The sequence below is a fragment of the Cyprinus carpio genome, chromosome A22, assembly GCF_018340385.1.
Source record: "Cyprinus carpio isolate SPL01 chromosome A22, ASM1834038v1, whole genome shotgun sequence".
Lineage (NCBI taxonomy): Eukaryota > Metazoa > Chordata > Actinopteri > Cypriniformes > Cyprinidae > Cyprinus > Cyprinus carpio.
The window spans coordinates 4,817,307-4,822,966 of NC_056593.1; the positions used below are offsets into that span (position 1 = coordinate 4,817,307).

General features: G+C 36.8%; 1 long non-coding RNA gene across 1 annotated transcript; it reads right to left on the minus strand.

The window, feature by feature from the left end:
- Positions 1–1,700: 1,700 nt before the first annotated feature.
- Positions 1,701–2,827, minus strand: LOC122134996. Its single transcript, XR_006153253.1, has 2 exons — positions 2,761–2,827; positions 1,701–2,373 (listed from the first exon to the last, which is right to left on the minus strand). It is a non-coding gene; the product is annotated as an uncharacterized LOC122134996 (long non-coding RNA).
- Positions 2,828–5,660: the final 2,833 nt, after the last annotated feature.

The window sequence follows — 5,660 nt, forward strand, 5'->3', positions numbered from 1 at the left end:
CTCAGCATCAGTCTCTCTCTACCTCTGGAGGTGGAATATCAGGATAAAAACACCTACAGCTGTGTGCTCAACAATCCCATCAGCAACCAGACTCAACATCTGGACATCACTCAACTCTGTCACACATGTGCAGGTACAACAATAGTGATATGTGTGTTTATTTACTGAGCTGATCTGACTGACTTCTTTCTCATTACAGCACCAGATGGACAGTCTACTTCACATCAGATGTTAACTTCTGTGTCTCTGACTTTTACAGGTTGTGGAGAGTTTTTGGGACTGTTGAGATCCACACAGCCGTGTATCTGCACATAGCACAAATTCTGGAAAAGCACACACATTTACATACATGACATCAGTTTGAGAGTCAAACTGAAACCTGCTGTAGCCTGATTCCCTTAAATATATACATACAAGTGGTTTGATCTGTTGTTTAAAACAAACCACATGCACATGCCTATTAATAAACATTAATAATATTATAAAGAATGCTTATTGTGGTTATTGTGCATTTGAGAGTGAATGTTAGAGGTGTGAACCTAGCATGCAGGTGAAGGCCTTTTTTAATTCCTGCTAATGTAATGGCAATATTATCAGCTTGACTGATTGCACAGACACTATTGGAAGAGAGCTGAACTGGATGATGATGTCACTATCATCAATGAACTGACTTTAGTTGAAAAATTGACTGTTTGTTATTGCATTATTGACAATATTGACAAGCCATTTTCTTGTTTGACACTGTAAAGCTGCTTTGACACAATTTGTATTGTATAAAACGCTATATAAATAAAGGTGACCTACTTATACTTAAGTATACTCAGTGATATTACTGTGAAACATTGTGAATGTGAAATGCAAATATCAGATAAGTGAAACATTAAGATTGATACTAAAGTAAATATGCTTGCTCGCCTCACTTTTGTATTTGGTTTTTGTCAACACAGAAAAGCACTTGTGCTTACCTGCAGCGAATGAACTGTAAAGGTTTTGAAGAACACGGGAATCTCTTTTTTTGTAGCCAACCAGAAACGATGACATTTATCTCTCTTTATCAGTGTTGCTTGTCAGTAAAGTGTGTGACGAAATCACAAGCAAGCAAGAATCCTACCTCAGCTCTTCCAGGTCCTGATATTTTTATTTCACTGTGTGGGGCCATGAATATTTAGAAGTTTACAATATAAAAACATATAATATAAATATTTCAGTCTACAATAAAAGTAGGAAACGGTATTTTGTAAGCACAGACCTGTTTGTCCCACTTTACCAGATGCATTGTCCCAATTTACCTGAAAATGCCTGAAGAAAAAAAATAAGGGTACTTAATTTTGAATCTCTGTATGTTTAAAAAACATACAAAAAAAAAAAAAAAAAAAAAAAAAAAAAAAAACCCTTGGGAGATAAAAGAGACTTTGAGAATTTGTTTATAGCATTAATAGTATTAGATAGAATAGATTTATTTGTTTTTAATACACAGTTTACCAAAAAGTGTCCCACTTTTGCTGACCTCACCGTAGTCGCTACATTTACAGTAGTTCCTCAGAAAACGTGTTTTGAGAGCATTAACTGTATGGCCATGCACAGACATTTTGAGGGGCAATGGCCCAAACCAAAAAAAAAAGAGGGTGGCACAAACGGGGAAGTCGCTTCCTAATACAAATAAAACAGGTGATACAAACAAAATTAAAGACAATACACTGTAATATTTTCAGACTTTATTGTAGATGTTTTGATAGAACATCACAATTGCTCAGTGCTGATAATAACAGAAACTACTTACTGTTTTACATTTTTATATTAACCTATTTTTTTATGATTGGGATGTCCTTTTAAATGTCCCTTTAAACCATCATATTTTGGCAAGATATTCCTGCCTGGCCATCTTACAACCAAGACTGAAAAGGAATATTTTTGGTTTAAAGGAATTTTAGTTGCATTTACATTTGCTGGGCACTGGGTAGAAACCCGCGCATGATGCAATAGTGGCTACTCTAATGGCTCATTTACAGTTACACCATTAAAACCCATACAGATAAAAGAAATTTACTGAATAGCTGTCCACTGTAGTGGCCACCATGCTAAACAGGGCTGTAACTCCCAGTGTTAGTTAAATCAAGGAAAACATCACTAAGCTTCACAGTTTAAAGGACACAAAACAGAAGGGTCCATCCATGATGCACAAACATATTGCAAGTCATAATTGTGACAATGAAATGCTTTCATCTGTTTGATACTGTTTAAAAGCTAAATGGTTGTGACAGAATTACACATACTGTAAATAAAACTCTTCCTCTGTGAAAGGTGAAAATACCAGATTATTTAATGAGGAATGCGGGGTGCTTGTTTTATAGGTACGTTTTCTACACCAGCCTCCTGTAAGAAAAATAAATAAATACATAAAACAGATTCACAGAATGTAAAAGAAAATGCTCTGACAAACTGAATCACATTGTCATGTTCTGTTCTAGTAATGCAACCTCTTTGAATGCAGTGTCTGATGCTTTAAGATTAAAATTGGCACAAAGTATTCAGGAACAGTTTGGTTGTTTCTATAAAATGGCACGCAAAAAAACGCATTCTGTGACTTTTTGCATGCGATTTGAAACAAAACTTCTAACTTGCAGTTAAATATCCAAACAACCAGAAATTCTAAAAAAAAAAAAAATCACTATTTTAAATTCACTTATACCTGGTGTTTTTGCAATGATGAAATGAAACCACTTCACACACACAAAACACACAACAACCAGAAATTCTCACCTGTTACACCTGCAACAAATAGCAGAACACACACTGCCACTATAGCAAATAAATACACAAGAAAATCTGTAACGAAAAAGACAGTCATTATTAATAGAGTTCGATGACAGTTGATTTTATTGAGATCTTCGATAACAAAAACATTAAAATTGCTGAAGGGGAAATGAACTTATACGGACTGAATTACATACACCATCACCAGCATGACGGGAGCACTGAAGATGATGATAATGTGGCGTCGACGGATGCTGCTGCTGTTGGTGATGATCTCGAGATGATAGAGTCCAGAGTCTGTGGTTCTGGAGTTCATGATAGTCAGAGATCCAGTCTGATGATCCAGCTCCAGTCTGTCTCTGAATCTCTCATCAGCATCTTCAAATTGATCATCTCTACAGATCTTACTGGGATCACCATTGATTTTTGCTATGAACAGTGTCATTGAAGTACCAAGTCAAGTCAAATCGTCAGGGTTTTTTCTCATTACAGCAGGATCTAAAGTAACAGATTCTCCCTCCTCCACGGACTTGTCCTGCATTTTATTCAGCTCTGCACCAGGAACACTCTGAAACACAAACCAACAGCAGCAGGAGGATATTATATTAGATTCTTCTGTGGAAAGGTGGTTTCAGAATCCCCACTATTTCTCCCACATACGCATATGATTGTCATAAATGTCATTTTCACCCCTACCCCTCAGTGGCACAGAACTTCTATATAATCCAGTTCATGTAAATAAAAAATAGATTAAATATACTAACACTACTAGAATTTATAAATACTAAACACTCCAACAGTAAAAGATTAACTTTTTACTTAAAAACTGAATTTTACCCCCAAAATGTAAATTGACTTCAGAATTTGTGCTTCTAAAACACACTTTACTCGTTTAAAACTCTTTTTTTTTTTTTTTTCTTTTTTTCTTTTTTTGCTTTTTTTTTACCATCCCTCTGCTTGGCACTTTGGAATTCCCCAATTAACTAGACAGAAGTAAATATGAAAATGAATTTAAACGATGACAAAAGAAGGTCATAACAGAGGGGTCCGCAAAACATCTGGATTGCAACTGTCATAAAGAGAATTAACAACTCTGAAACTTAATGATGCAATTATAAAACAATTAAGCATGTCTCTTTAAACATTCATTAAATGACCTCACCGTGGACAATGATACTAAAGATCTTTTCACTGATTGCTGTTTGCTGCTGATGATCTTTAGATGATAGAGTCCAGAATCTGTGGTGTTGATGTTCATGATGGTCAGAGATCCAGTCTGATGATCCAGCTTCAGTCTGTCTCTAAATCTCTCAGTACCTTCATTACACTGAACATCTGTACAGGTCTTACTGAGATAGTCACTGATTTGAGCGATGCGAGTGTCATTAAAAAACCATTTAATCTTTTCTTGCTGGTGTTTAACATCAGTGTGTAGAGTGACTGAATCTCCCTCCATCACTGACACTGAAACACTGTCTGCACCAGACACACACCTGGAGAAGAAATAATCATAATTCACTTTTAAGAAGTAGGATAGCATATACAACAACAAGAGAAATTTAATTTTTTTCTGTAAATTTCTCCAAATGTTTTGTTGGTGATCAGCTTATACTCAGTTATAAGCAATGACATCACGCAAAGTCTTAAGTTTTCAGTTTCAAGGCTGAATACACCATTTGCTTAACTACATTGCAAAAGAGACCAGACTTCAATAAGACTACAACATCAAAGCAGTAAGATTTCCAGAGGAATGTCCAGGAACAAATGTCTCCATTAATTCACAACTATTGCCAACACATTCAAGCACTGTTTGTCTGTCTGCAGACAGCGGAACGGGTTCAGTATAGTAGTATAGTACGGTACTATTTATTTCTGTTTCCAGTGCCAGAAGTTGTGATGGTACAAAAGAAAAACCGATCTGTACCATAACACGTTTTAGTACCCTTCCGTGTGGTTAACCAGCAAAGCAAAAGGTACCAAATGGGTGGAGCTAAACTCACTGCGGAACGTTGATTGGTTGACAGAGAATGGTCACTTGCACCTGCTACAGTCAAGAGGAAGAAGCGTTCTCTTCACTCCGCATTGATGCTCATGCATGTTGTGCTTGTTTACATCAGAGTGCTCAAACACCCACCACACCCCACACACAAACACACACACAAAAATAACCAGTGCATATATAATTTTATATTTTCACACACATACAAGCTTGCGCTTGAAACGCAAGACGGACTGAGGATGGTGTGCCGTCCGAATCGTACTGACTCATAACGCTTCGTGGAAGCATACAACTTGTTGACATCCGATTTTCTCTTTGTTTTTGTTGACTGTATTCACGTGAATACAGTCCCACGAGAATACTCACCAAGCTCGGCGTCTTGACACATATGCTATTCGTGTTTTTATAATCGTTAGCTATATATCGAAATAGAAACTAAATTTGATTCATTGCACCGCCCAAGTGCATCTTTAAAAAAATAAAAAAAATACTAAAATAAACACAGTAATAGAAATAAAATACATGCCTTACCATGCTGTAAAACACAATACACTGGTACGAAAAAATGAAGAGATTCATCACCGTTGCTCTGGAAGACGAATGCAGAGCTGGTGGGAACAAAAGCATTTTTCTGTCCCTCTATATCGATGCCTACCTAAACCTAAAGCATTAAAAGGAGTGGAGAAAGTGAGTCGGACAACGTGAAAGTGAAAGTGAAAGTGACATACAGCCACAGTATGTTGACCAATACTCAGAATTCGTTGCTTCTGCATTTAACCCATTACCAAAGTGCACACACACACCGCCATTGAAAACACACACACCACCACGGTCGGAGACCTCCGTGACGTGGGCACCCACCCAACGCAAACGTCAGCAAAATAGTCTCGTGCCGCTTTGGTTTTAA